General features: G+C 41.2%; 1 protein-coding gene across 2 annotated transcripts in view; it reads right to left on the bottom strand.

Annotated features, from left to right (window-relative positions):
- Positions 1-13,806, bottom strand: part of UBE2H (ubiquitin conjugating enzyme E2 H) — a 47,057-nt gene that overhangs the window by 30,097 nt on the left and 3,154 nt on the right. The window contains exons 1-2 of one of the 2 annotated variants that reach the window (XM_083859701.1): positions 2,575-3,754; positions 1,534-1,676 (exon numbers count right to left, since the gene is read on the bottom strand). The exons of the other annotated variant lie outside the window; for it this stretch is intronic. The gene's annotated coding sequence lies outside the window, so the exon portion shown is untranslated. Of the gene's footprint in view, positions 1-1,533; positions 1,677-2,574; positions 3,755-13,806 lie in introns of those variants that run through there. 2 annotated transcript variants of the gene reach the window in all.

Here is a 13,806-nt window from a genome sequence, read left to right as displayed (position 1 = left end):
AAAAAGGGGGAGAAAAAAAAGGGGGAGAAAAAAAAGGGGGAGAAAAAAAAGGGGGAGAAAAAAAGGGGGAGAAAAAAAGGGGGAGAAAAAAAGGGGGAGAGAAAAAAAAGGGGGAGAGAAAAAAAAGGGGGGAGAGAAAAAAAAAGGGGGGAGAGAAAAAAAGGGGGAGAGAAAAAAAAGGGGAGAAAAAAAGGGCGGAGAGAAAAAAAAAAGAGGGAAGAAAAAAGGGGGAGGAAAAAAAAGGGGGAGAAAAAAAAAGGGAGAAAAAAAGGGGGAGAAAAAAAGGGAATTTTTTTTTCTATCAGGAGCAGCAGGAACACAAAATCCTGGTCACTGTGGCCAGGCAGATTCCTCCAAAACAACCTCCAAGATGTAGAGGTGGGAGAGATGCAGAAATATTGGGGTATTTCCCTGGAAGAGTTTTGGAAGGTGCTTTCACTGCTGGAACCTCTTGAAAATCAAAATCCCTCCCCAGAAACACCAAATCCACTTGGAGAGAGAAAAAGCAGGACAGAGGGGTGAGTTGGGATAATAACAAACAATACCTGGAGTTTGTCGTGTGGATCAAAAATAAAAAAATGCCACAGTCAATTTAAAATTGAAGTTGAGCTTTAGGAAAACTGGAAAACACCCTAAACACTGTCAGGATAAATGGTGTTGTCAGGACACTGCAATTCTCAGTTTTTAGGTTGTGTTTGGGGAGTTTTGGAGTGAAGGCAAGAGCTTTCTGATAATTAGTTAAACTCAGCTGAAACAGAAGATTCCTTGACATCATCTCTTGGAATCACCATTATAGGAGAGACAAAGGAACGACCCCACTGCAAACCCAGCACTAAAAAACTAATTAACAGTTTAGTCGTTAGCAGGTGCAAACTGCCTGAAAAGTGGGATTTTTGTCACTGAGTTTGAAGGGTTTTCTCCATCGGAGAGGAGCTGATAAAAACCCCTGGAGTTTTCTCCAGCTCAAGAACAAAAAGCCTGGATCCGACCTCTGCCAGATGCTCTGAATTCCAGGTGACCCCCTGGCAGAGCCAGCCTTTCAAAGACACACATTTATCACAGCCTGCCTTTAATAAATCACAATTTAAGCAGCCTTGACACACTTGAAGGCGTTTTGGAGGACAATATTACTAATCCACTAAAAAAAAAAAAAAAAAAAAATAAACCACACCCCAATTAAGCAGCAAAAGAATCAGGATCCTGCAATAATCGAGGAAGTTAAAATAAAAGGGAGTTTGGAATTACAGGACAGGAACAAGTGCTCCCGGCAATTTTCCCTTGTGCTGCCACAGTGACTTGTTTTTCTCCCCTTTTTCACTCATCTCTGCCCCTATTTGACAGTTTTAGCAGAGATGTGAGGCTTGGGAGGAAAAAATTAAAATTTTTTAAAATGGGAACATTCCTTACTTGAGGTAAATTTAAAAGGTAATGAGAAAAGTGTTTTTCTCCCTTTACTCTGAGTTATTCCCACCAAATCTCCAGCAAGCCACAGTTTTTTGGGGTATGGAGCTGAACCACACATAAAAATGGGACAGGATTCTCCTCTTGGCCACCCTAAATGGGACTCAAACTCCTCATCCATGAAGAATTCCCATGTCCTGTTACTCTTCCCTGCAATTCCACCTCCATTTCCTCGTTCAGGAGCTCCCCAAGGCAAGCTGAGCCTTGTCCCTGCCCTGTGGGATTAAAAGGAAACAGGGATTTCAGCAGGGCCAGGGCTGAAATGCTCCAGAAATAGGGATGGGGCAGGAATTTTGGATACAAAAACCTCCCTCTTCTGGCTCACAGGGCTAAATTTAGTTCAGGCTGGTAATGACCTAAAAAGCTGCTCATGTGGGTTTTTGTGGCAGCTCCAGCCACTTCCTGAGACAAAAATGTGGACGTGGCAAAGTCCTGCTGCCTCCTGGGTGACTCCAGGAGACCCCAAATGGGAAATGTGGCCATTATTTCACACCTGGACACAAAAGATCTGCTTGAGCCAAGGGGTTCCTGCTTCTGATCCTTCCTGTATCCTGAAAGGATCAGGGGAATGTTTCCCAAACTCTTTCAGGGTTTTTATTTTGGTGTTTGAAGCACCTTGTAAAAGAATGAATATCAAAGCCTTCACCATCACAGCCCCATCCACCTTTCCCTGGGATCTCAGCAGCAGATTCCCAGCTGCCACTGGAAATAAAATAAAATAAAAAAATAAAAATAAATAAAATAAAATAAAATAAAATAAAATAAAATAAAATAAAATAAAATAAAATAAAATAAAATGAAATAAAATCTGCAGAGGATTGGGGAGTTCACCTGTCCCAGGTTTCACACCTGGGGCTTTCCAAGTCTAGAGAAAAGTGCAAAGAGAAAACTCTCACACAGAATATCCTGAAATGCCTTAATGACTCTGAACTTCAGGTGGCAACAGAGAATTCTGTGACTCCAGGAGACCCAAAATGGGAAATGTGGCCAATATTTCACACCTGGACACAAAAGATCTGCCTGAGCCAAGGGGTTCCTGTTTCTGATCCTTCCTGTATCCTGAAAGGATCAGGGGAATGTTCCAGGATTGGGTTTTTTTGGTGTTTGAAGCACCTTGTAAAGGAATATCAAAGCCTTCACCATCACAGCCCCATCCACCTTTCCCTGGGATCTCGGCAGATTCCCAGCTGCCACTGGAAATAAAATAAAATAAAATAAAATAAAATAAAATAAAATAAAATAAAATAAAATAAAATAAAATAAAATAAAATAAAATAAAATAAAATAAAATAAAATAAAATAAAATCTGCAGAGGATTGGAGAGTTCACCTGCCCCAGGTTTCACTCCTGGGGCTTTCCAAGTCTGGAGAAAACTGGCATGAGAAAACTCTCACACAGAATATCCTGAAATGCCTTAATGGCTCTGAACTTCAGGTGGCAACAAGAGAATTCTGTGACTCTGGAAGCCACTAAGAGTCACAGAAGACAATTTAAAGGGCTCAGTGGCTACTGAGCTGAAAAAAATTCCCAAATTCTTTAAAAAACCCCATTAATGCATTTCCTGAGCCGACAGAATCCTGTTCTATCCCAGCCACACTGAGCAGGAAACCCCTGCAGAAAGATGAAAGTCCAAAAAAAAAAGCAAACTACAGCAAATTCAACATTTGTCAGCACTAAAATTTGCCTCTAACAAGACGGAGATGCTGCTTCAGACTCAAAGCAGACAATTATTGTGGAATTTTGGGGTGGAAGGGACCTTAAAGATTGTCTGATTCCCACACCAGGATTGTTATGTTAAAACAAAAACTCTTCTCACACACAATTCCCATTTATCCAACCAACTCCAGAGAAAAACTAATGGAAAAAAAAACAAAAAACCAAAGCCACATGCACAATGTTGAGAAGAGACACCAGGGCTCTCTCTTGAGTCATTTTTCCACAACAGAACCCCTGCACAAACCCCAAAAAACCCATTTCTTGCTACATTTAAAGAGGTGTAACAAGCAAATCTTTGTTTACTCCTCAGTCTTTTCCAAGAAATCTTGCTGAAGTGAGGAAAACTGATTTATTTTTTTTTTCCCAAAGAAATGACATTTAAAAGGAAAATATCTGATTTTTTTTTTTCCCAGGGAACTGCCCTCTGGAATTTTGGGAGCACACCTGAGGAGCTGCACAAATCAAAGGTGTGAGCTCAGGAATTGTGATGCAGATTTCAAATCCCAACATCAGGATCTGGGACACACCACAAGAACCAAACACACCCATTTTCCACCACAATCTATTCCCCAAATGTTTAAAAAATTGAGTTTAGCAATGGGGGCAGATGGTTTAAACCGCAAGGCTTTGCACTGGATCAGTGAATTTCCCCATTTCAGAGCAAACGCAAAGTTGTTTTGCATTTTTGAAATGCAAATAGGGCCTTGCCAGAGATGAAAGGGATCCTTCAGGGGCAGTTTTTGCTCACCAGGTCATTTTTAGGGGATCTTTTGTCTCATCTGGCAAAGCTCAAAGTCTCGATTTCACTTCAAGCAGGGCTCACAGTTTAACTGATTTCCTAAAATTAGTGGGAATATTTCCAAACTGGGGGTTTGAGGCACTTCCCAACCCCTGTCTCTGGTGTTGGGGTTTTTTCCAGGAGTTTTGCACATTGGTTTTTCCTCCTGCCCAGTTTGCAGAATGTGGGAATTTATTTCCTGGGGAATTTTTTCTCCAAATCGGGCAAACATTTAAAATTATCTTTTCATGGCAACGCCAAACAAAGCGTAGCGAAAACCACAAAGTAACAAAACCAGTGGAGATTCTCTCAGGACAAAAATCAGTTTCAATCCAAGCCCCTGGAGCTGCTCTCACAGGAGTTTAAGGCAGCGTGGAGCAGCTCCAGGGGAGTTAAAAACACCTCCTCACATACCTTCCCTTTCAAGGAACACGGGCTCTGCCTCTGCCTTTACCGGGATCTGATTTCTGACAGCCCAAACTTTTCCAAGCCAGCCCTGGTGTCCTCTCCCTTCTCCAAGCAAATTCTCCTGTTGGGATTTGAGCTTTTTCCCATCTCCAGGCACGGATTTCTCTCCTGAGCCAGGAGGATTAAATTACCAATGATGTTAAACAAAGCACTGATCATTCAGCTTCTTTATTTCCACTCAATTCTGCACTGACACGGCCTCTAAAGAAAGAAAAAAAATAAAATAAAATAACAAAAAAATAATAAAATAAAATAATAATAAAAAAATAAAATAAATAAATTAAAATAAATTAAAATAAAATAAAAATAAATTAAATTAAATTAAATTCAAATAAAATAAAAATAAAATAAAATAAAAATAAATTAAAATAAAATAAAATAAAAATAAATTAAAATAAATTAAAATAAATTAAAATAAAATAAAATAAAATTAAAATAAATTAAATTAAAATAAAATAAAAATAAATTAAAATAAAATAAAAATAAAATAAAATAAAAATAAATTAAAATAAAATAAAATTAAAATAAAATAAAATTAAAATAAAATAAAATAAAAATAAATTAAATTAAAATAAAAATAAATAAAAATAAAATAAAATAAAATAAAATAAAATAAAATAAACAGTGGGAAATACAAAGTAGGAGATGCCTTCAGGAGCAGCAAGGAATAAATCAGTGTAACCACGCTGAGTCACCTCAGAGATGTGACATTCCCAGGATAAATTCTGCACTCCTGGAAGGATTTGTTCCCTTTATTTCAGCCCTCCTGATTTTAGAATTGAGGATTCCCAAGCAAGACCATTCCCAAAATTAACAGAAATCAACCCCTGACTGCCTTCTCATCCAAACAAAGCATCTGCTGGGTTTCTAAAGCTGATTTTGTGTTTAGAAAAGCTCCTAAAATCCAGCAGCACGGCCCAAGGGGGGTGTGAGTGCCTCCAGAAGGGATCCCAGGGAACATGAGCTCAGAGGAAAAGCAGCCGGGGCATTGTGAGCTTTCAAACCTGCCTGGCTGCCATGTGAAACCAGGTCCGGCCCTGCTGGCTTTGGGAGAGCTCAGGGGGAAGGTCACAGAGCCTCAGTTAATGGCAGCAGACAAGAGGAAAAACAAAAGCAGTTTCAGTTGCCTTCAGCAGAAAGGAGAGGGTGATGGAGCAGCTTTCACCCCATTTAGCAGCAAGGGAGAAACCTCTCCCCATGCCCAAAAAGGAACAAAAAAAGCCAAGAGAAATAAAAGAATATTTTTTTTTTTAAAAAAAGGATGGATTAAGAAGGATTTTCCCTGGATAAATCAGTTTAGGAACAGGCAGGAGCCAAAGGGAAGTTTTGGGTTTTATCCCTCACCAATTCCATGTCATATTCTTGCTGTCCAGGCAAGTGTGGGTTTCTCATCCCTAAAATTATCCAAGGCCAGGCTGGACAGGGCTTGGAACACCCTGGGATGGTGGAAAATGTCCCTGCTCATGGTTTGGGTGAGAACTGGATGATCTTTATGGTCCTTCCCACCCAAACACCCCCTGAGTCCATGTTCTGCTCCTCCCGGTTCCTCTCCATGCAAATCTCCCAATATCATATTTTAAAAAGCCAACAATTCTGCATTTGAAAGCTAAACCTGGTCCTTTTCAAACTAAAAAAATAAAAAAGATTTGGCTTCACAGCACTCACACTCCACTGAGCAAGGCTTAAAGGAGCAGCTCCATCCCATAAAACCAAGAAGAGTCTGAACTCTGGTGATCCAAGAGCTTCAGTGGCCAGTTTTAAACCAGCATTTTGATTTAAAAACTCCTTTTAAGAGCAAAATGATTCTCAATCTCTGCCCAGACAAAGCCAGGGTTGTGTTTTCGTGCAGCTTTTCTGCTGCAGAAATGGGGTGTCTCCTCTGCCACAGCCTGGGAACAGGCCTGGACCTGCCAGCACTGAGACAAAACAAAGCACCACAGCCCAAAGGAGAAAAAAAAAAAAATAAAATAAAATTGCCAGCGTGGTTAAGTTAATAATTTATCAATCTTTTCAACTTTGCATCCATTAATCTACCACAGCGGAGGTTAATCTGGGACACTCAGGCTCAGTATCACACACTGTTTTTTTTTTTTTTTTTACTTTTCCAGGGGTAAATTGTGTAAATTGCTGATCCCACCTTAAAATCTGGTTTGTTTTATAAAAATCCTGAGTTTTACAGTCTCTTCCCTGGTGCAAACATCCTCAAGCTCTACATTTCAATGCCATTCCTGGCTCCTGGAATTCCTCCTGCTCCCTCAATGCCATTTCTTCATTATTCAGGGCAGCACCTCAGCCCTTCTCCTTCCTCCCCTTCCCAAGCCAGGCTTTAGAAAAGATCCTCACACAGCAGGGCCTAAAAACAATCAGCTGTGACACTGAAAATTTCCAACCCCAAGTCCCTCCGCAAAGCCAGGTAAAAGCCCCCTGGAATTTGGTAAATAAAGCAAAATTTATTTCATAATCAGCTGTCAGTTTTTAACCTCAACCTTTCACAGGGAATGACACAAAAGCCTCCAGGGTGAAGCTCCTCTAAAAAGTAGCAACTGTCATCAATGTAGATTTTTTTTTTCCCCAAAGAAAAACATGAACAAATTGAAAACATTCATTTTTTAAGGAAACAACACTAAAAAAAAAATAAAAATAAAAATCCCCAAACAACTAAAGCCAGAGATTGCAAAACCTTTAGAATAATCCACCCTGACACTCTTATTTGTACAATTCCTAAAAAAAAAAAAATAAATTACATTTTATGCTGTTTTCTTGCAGTGATTCCAAGGAAAGCACACAGAGGGAAATTCAGTAATTTCTGGAAAGCAGCACCTGACCCTCAGGAAAAAAAAAAATAAACCAAACAAATAAAAAAAACCAATCCAAAATGGCTCTACCCCTTTCCTCACACTGAGTCACAAAAATCTGGGAGTCTCCATCACCTCCTGGATGTGCATCACGCAGGATATACCCAACCCCTGCTCTGTAATTCCCAGTTTAAAGGGATTAAAATCAGCCCACCAGCTCTGTTTACCAAAGATCCACAGGGATCCAGCCCTCTCCACCTCATTCCAAGTGAATTGGGAGTGATTTGGCTGAATCAATTTGCTCCAGGGAATCACTGAAGTGATTTCAGATCAGAGGAAGCTGCAAAATAAAAGAGCGGCCAAGTCCTGAATCCAGAACTGACCCTGCCGTTATTGGACGCACAAGGAGCAGCAAAATATTTGTTTTCCAAGAGATTAAATCCACTCTCAACTTTAGACAGATCCTTAGGGAGGTGGGAAAAGATGGAGAGTGAGGATGAGGAGGGAGAGCAGATGGAAAACCCTGGGAAAAGAACTGTCTCTCCAGCATTCCAGGTGTGTCCACACCAAGGCACAAACAGCTTTGTGCACCACAAGGAGGTGAAAAAAAACAGAAATAAAAAAAATCAGGGCAAAGAAAATCACTCATTCCAAGTGATTGGGAGAGATTTGGCTTCTCCTGGAAGGCTGAATCAATTTGCTCCAGGGAATCACTGAAGTGATTTCAGATCAGAGGAAGCTGCAAAATAAAAGAGCGGCCAAGTCCTGAATCCAGAACTGACCCAGCCATTATTGGACACACAAGGAGCAGCAAAATATTTGTTTTCCAAGAGGTTAAATCCACTCTCAACTTTAGACAGATCCTTAGGGAGGTGGGAAAAGATGGGGAGTGAGGATGAGGAGGGAGAGCAGATGGAAAAACCTGGGAAGAGAAGTGTCTCTCCAGCATTCCAGGTGTGTCCACACCAAGGCCCAAACAGCTCTGAGCATCCCAAGAAGGTGAAAAAAAAACAGAAATAAAAAAATCAGGGCAAAGAAAATCACTCATTCCAAGTGAATTGGGAGTGATTTGGCTGAATCAATTTGCTCCAGGGAATCACTGAAGTGATTTAAGATCAGAGGAAGCTGCAAAATAAAACAGCGGCCAAGTCCTGAATCCAGAACTGACCCTGCCGTTATTGGACACACAAGGAGCAGCAAAATCTTTGTGTTTCAAGAGGTTAAATCCACCCTCAATCTCGGACAGATCCTTAGGGAGGTGGGAAAAGATGGGGAGTGAGGATGAGGAGGGAGAGCAGATGGAAAAGCCTGGGAAGAAAGAGAAGTGTCTCTCCAGCATTCCAGGTGTGTCCACACCAAGGTACAAACAGCTTTGAGCACCACAAGGAGGTGAAAAAAAAACCAGAAATAAAAAAATCAGGGCAAAGAAAATCACTCATTCCAAGTGATTGGGAGAGATTTGGCTTCTCCTGGAAGGCTGAATCAATTTGCTCCAGGGAATCACTGAAGTGATTTCAGATCAGAGGAAGCTGCAAAATAAAACAGCGGCCAAGTCCTGAATCCAGAACTGACCCAGCCATTATTGGACACACAAGGAGCAGCAAAATATTTGTTTTTCAAGAGATTAAATCCACCTTCAACCTCAGATGGATCCTTAGGGAGGCTGAAGAGGTGGGAAAAGATGGAGAGTGAGGATGAGGAGGGAGAGCAGATGGAAAAACCTGGAAAGAGAAGTGTCTCTCCAGCATTCCAGGTGTGTCCACACCAAGGTACAAACAGCTTTGAGCACCACAAGGAGGTGAAAAAAAACAGAACTAAAAAAATCAGGGCAAAGAAAATCACTCATTCCAAGTGAATTGGGAGTGATTTGGCTGAATCAATTTGCTCCAGGGAATCACTGAAGTGATTTAAGATCAGAGGAAGCTGCAAAATAAAAGAGCAGCCAAGTCCTGAATCCAGAACTGACCCAGCCATTATTGGACACACAAGGAGCAGCAAAATCTTTGTTTTTCAAGAGGTTAAATCCACCTTCAACCTCAGATGGATCCTTAGGGAGGTGGGAAAAGATGGGGAGTGAGGATGAGGAGGGAGAGCAGATGGAAAACCCTGGGAAAAGAACTGTCTCTCCAGCATTCCAGGTGTGTCCACACCAAGGCACAAACAGCTTTGTGCATCCCAAGGAGGTGAAAAAAAAAAAAAAAACAGAAATAAAAAAATCAGGGCAAAGAAAATCACTCATTCCAAGTGACTGGGAGAGATTTGGCTTCTCCTGGAAGGCTGAATCAATTTGCTCCAGGGAATCACTGAAGTGATTTCAGATCAGAGGAAGCTGCAAAATAAAACAGCGGCCAAGTCCTGAATCCAGAACTGACCCAGCCATTATTGGACACACAAGGAGCAGCAAAATCTTTGTTTTCCAAGAGGTTAAATCCACTCTCAACTTTAGACAGATCCTTAGGGAGGTGGGAAAAGATGGGGAGTGAGGATGAGGAGGGAGAGCAGATGGAAAACCCTGGGAAAAGAACTGTCTCTCCAGCATTCCAGGTGTGTCCACACCAAGGCACAAACAGCTCTGAGCATCCCAAGGAGGTGAAAAAAAAAAAAAAAAAAAGAATAAAAAAATCAAGGGAAAGAAAAGCAAGAACCAGCACCAGAACCAAGTCAGCTCATTTCCCTGGGATGTGCTGGGGGGATCCATCCCCATCCAAGAGCTCATCCAGGAGAGGCTCCTGCTGGAATCCACGGCATGAGCCAGGGGAGAGCAGAGATGACAAGGCCGGACGAGCCCTCGGTCACGAGAGCTCTGTTTTGGTGAGGAAAAACAAAGAGCAGGGCTCTGTGCTCATTATTCCAGAAATACATGGACAAAATCCACTGGGGAAATGGAGGGGAGTGAAAGGAGGGGAGCTGAATGCACACACAGTAAGACACACAATGAGCTCTGATACGCACACCCACAGCTATAATTCGCATTTCGTATTAAAAGAAATAAAAATAAAAAATGTTATTCAGCGTTTTTGCTGCCGGAATAAAGTCCAGGACAGCAGGAAAAAAATTCTGCCTCAGTGTGGGATCACCTCTGACTTAAGCAGACAGTGAAACCAGGAGAATTTGGCTGGGAATCTGCTCCATATGGGAGCCTGTCACTTTAACTGTGGGCTCTTCTCCTTCCTTAACAACAACCTGCTCTGTGTTTATCCCCTCCCATTAAATCATGGTTTAGGAAGGGCACTGAGCACCAACAGGTGCTGGGAATGTTCAGGGACACTCACACACAGCTCCGGGTGTTTCCAGATTCACCTTCCCTTCCCCATTTCCTGCTGCTCTGCCTTGATGGAAAGGGGGAAAAAAATCCCAAGAAAATAAAAGAGGGGAGATGTCTGTCGAGGTTTTCAATCTAGGGATGAAACCCAAGGAAACAAAGAGGGGGGAAATCTGGCAGGATTTGAAATTTAGGGGGAAAAAAAAAAAGAAAACAAAGAGGGGGAAAGTCTGTCAAGACTTGACATTTAGGAGAAAGAAAAGAAAACAAAGAAGGGGAAAAGTCTATCAAGGCTTTCAATCTAGGAAAAAAAACCCAAGGAAACAAAGAGGGAAAAACTCTACCAAGACTTCAAATTTAGGGAAAAATAAAAAGAAGAAAACAAAGAAGGGGAAAAGTCTATTAAGACTCCAAATTTAGGTGAAAGAAAAGAAAACAAAGAAGGGGAAAAGTCTACCAAGACTTCAAATTTAGGGAAAAATAAAAAGAAGAAAAAGAAGGGGAAAAGTCTATCAAGGTTTCAAATTTAGGGAAAAATAAAAAGAAGAAAACAAGGAAGGGCAAAAAATCTATCAAGACTTCAAATTTAGGGGAAAGAAAAGAAAACAAAGAAGGGGAAAAGTCTATCAAGACTTTCAATCTAGGAAAAAAAAAAGCAAGGAAACAAAGAGAGAAGAAGTCTATCAAGACTTCCAATTTAGGGGAAAAAAAAGAAGAAGAAAACAAAGTCTATCAAGACTTTCAGTTTAGGAATAAAACCCAAGGAAACAAAGAGGGGGGAAAAGTCAGTCAAGGCTTCAAATTTAGGGGAAAATAAAAAGAAAACAAAGAGGAGGGAAAATTTTATCAATACTGAAAATTCAGGGAAAAATAAGAAAACAAAGAAGGGGAAAAGTCTATCAAGGCTTTCAATCTAGGAAAAAAAAAATCCCAAGGAAATAAAGACAGGAAAAGTCTAGCAAGACTTTTAGTTTAGGAAGAAATATTCCAAGAGTAAAAAAAATTCCATCCAGACTTCCAGTTTTAGCATTCCTTTGCTTCTGCTTCCCCCAGGACAGAGGGCAGGGATGTAACGAAACACTCCAATGAAGATTAAATTTGATTTTCCCCAGGAAAATGAAACAATGATTGAGGGGCATCTCTTGCTTTACCCAAAATATTGGGGCTTGAGAGGGTAGGACAGGAATTAAAGGTAAGTTTGAAGGAGAAATTCATAAAAAAAACCCCCAATAATTTAATGCCACTGCACGAAAATGACCAGAACCAGGACGAAACACTCCAATGAAGATTAAATTTGATTTTCCCCAGGAAAATGAAACAATGAAGGCCTCATTGAGGGGCATCTTCTGCTTCATCCAAAATATTGGGGCCTGAGAGGGTAGGACAGGAGTTAAAGGTGAGTTTAAAGGAGAAATTTATTTTAAAAACTCCATAATTTAATGCCAGTGCACGACAATGACCAGAATGAAGACGAAACACTCCAATGAAGATTAAATTTGATTTTCCCCAGCTCTGAGCTCCCATTATCAGCTCCTGCTGCCAAGCACTGTGGGAGTCACTCTGGGAGATGTTTCCAAAAGCTCACCAGGATTGTAAAACAGTCCTGATGACACTTAAAAAAACAATCCCCTACTACAAATCCCAAGGAAAGGCAGGAAAAACAGCCTGGCACAACCTCCTGGAGGCAGTGGAGGGGAGAGCAAGGCCACCATTTTACAAGGAATGTTTGCTTTTCTGAAATTCTGTGTTCACTTTTGGGGTTTTTAAATTGTTCAGACAAAAAAAAAAAAAAAAAAAAGAGCCACTAGAATTTGTTTAAATCAGCATTTAGAGCTTTAACTTCAAAACTGGGAATCTGAGAAGCATCATCCTGCCAGACCACTCAGTATTCCAAAATCTCTGCTCCAAGTCTAGGAAATGAGATGGGGAAATAATTAAAATTACCCATATTTTTTATTATTTTAAAAGCAGGGCTGGGATGTGAGGCCCCAACAGCCCTAACCAAATCCATATTTCCCAGTTTGAACTCCACGACTGTGGCAATTCCATGATTAAACAGGTGCACTTGGCTTTCAGGTCTGCTCGAGGAGCCCCAGCTCCCAAATCCTTCCCAATCCAGCTGAAAAGGCAACAAAGGGAGAGTGAACTTCCAGTTCCAGCCAATTTTTTTTTTTTTTGGGAAAAAAAACCCCATTCAGCTTCCAGAAAAGGCACTAAATTCTGCTCTAAAAGCAGCAAGATGATATCAGTGGAAGTTGTCATTTAGGCAACAAAGATTATTTATTTTCCCCCAGTTGGTTTGGGCAGAGATTTATGGATTTTGAATTCTCCTAAAGACAGGCACCACCTCCCAAGCCGCATTTACCTGATTTGATTTATAAACCACCACCTGTGACAGCATTTCTGGGGGAAAAAAAGGAGAAGAGGCTTCTCCCAGCTCTGGGAAGGGGCTGCTGCCACGTCTTTTGTGCATTTTGAAGCATCACCACCACCACCACCACACACGACTCTCCTCTCATCCCTGGAGGCCTCATTAAAACGTAGCCCCAGAAGCGGAACGGAAAGAAACGACCGAAAATTTACATCCAAACTTTCCAGAAATATCAAACAAAACAAAACAAAACAAAAACTTCAACAAAACAACAAAGCCCCACCAAACCTTACCAAAACAAGACATTCCAGTGCACACACACACACTGTCTCTTCCCCTGGGGACAGGCCAAAGAGAACATTGAGCCGTGTGATCCAGAGATTGCTCAACAACGTCGCCGCTTTTGGAAGGTGTTCAAGTGGGATGATAAGTGAGGGGTGCAAGCCCATAATGACCACAAAAAAAAGAAGAATTCATCCAAAAGGTAAACTCTGTGCTACCCTTTGCCTCGACACGGAGCAAACATGGGATGAGGGAGGGGAGTTTTGAGATTACAAAACGCTCTGCAGGTAAACTAAGGAGATTTGTACCTTTATTCTCCTTGACTCGGGACGAGCCTAAAATTAGCAGAGAGTGCAACACTCGGTGAATTACAGTCCCAAAACCCCCAGCTCTGCACGGGGGGGGAAGATTTCAAACAAAGCTGGCCACTATTTATAATTCCTTTCAGGCACAAAACAGGGTGACACTTCCCCTTTTATTTTTTTTTTTTTTTTTTTTTTCCAGCTTAAAAATAGAGCTCGGGGACTTACGAGCAGCGTTTCTCCACAAAAGGAGGAAAATAAATCAGCACTAAATAAACTCCTGGGCCTGGAGGGGGAAGCTGGGAGCGGAACAATAAAGCCCTGGGGTTGGAAGGGGAAATAACTGGGTGGTTTGGGGAGAGAAGGGGGTG

This window comes from Zosterops lateralis (assembly GCF_965231275.1).
Source record: "Zosterops lateralis genome assembly, chromosome: 4".
Classification (NCBI taxonomy): Eukaryota; Metazoa; Chordata; class Aves; order Passeriformes; family Zosteropidae; genus Zosterops; species Zosterops lateralis.
Note: the sequence above shows the minus strand (reverse complement) of the source record. Positions and strands in the feature narration are given on the sequence as shown.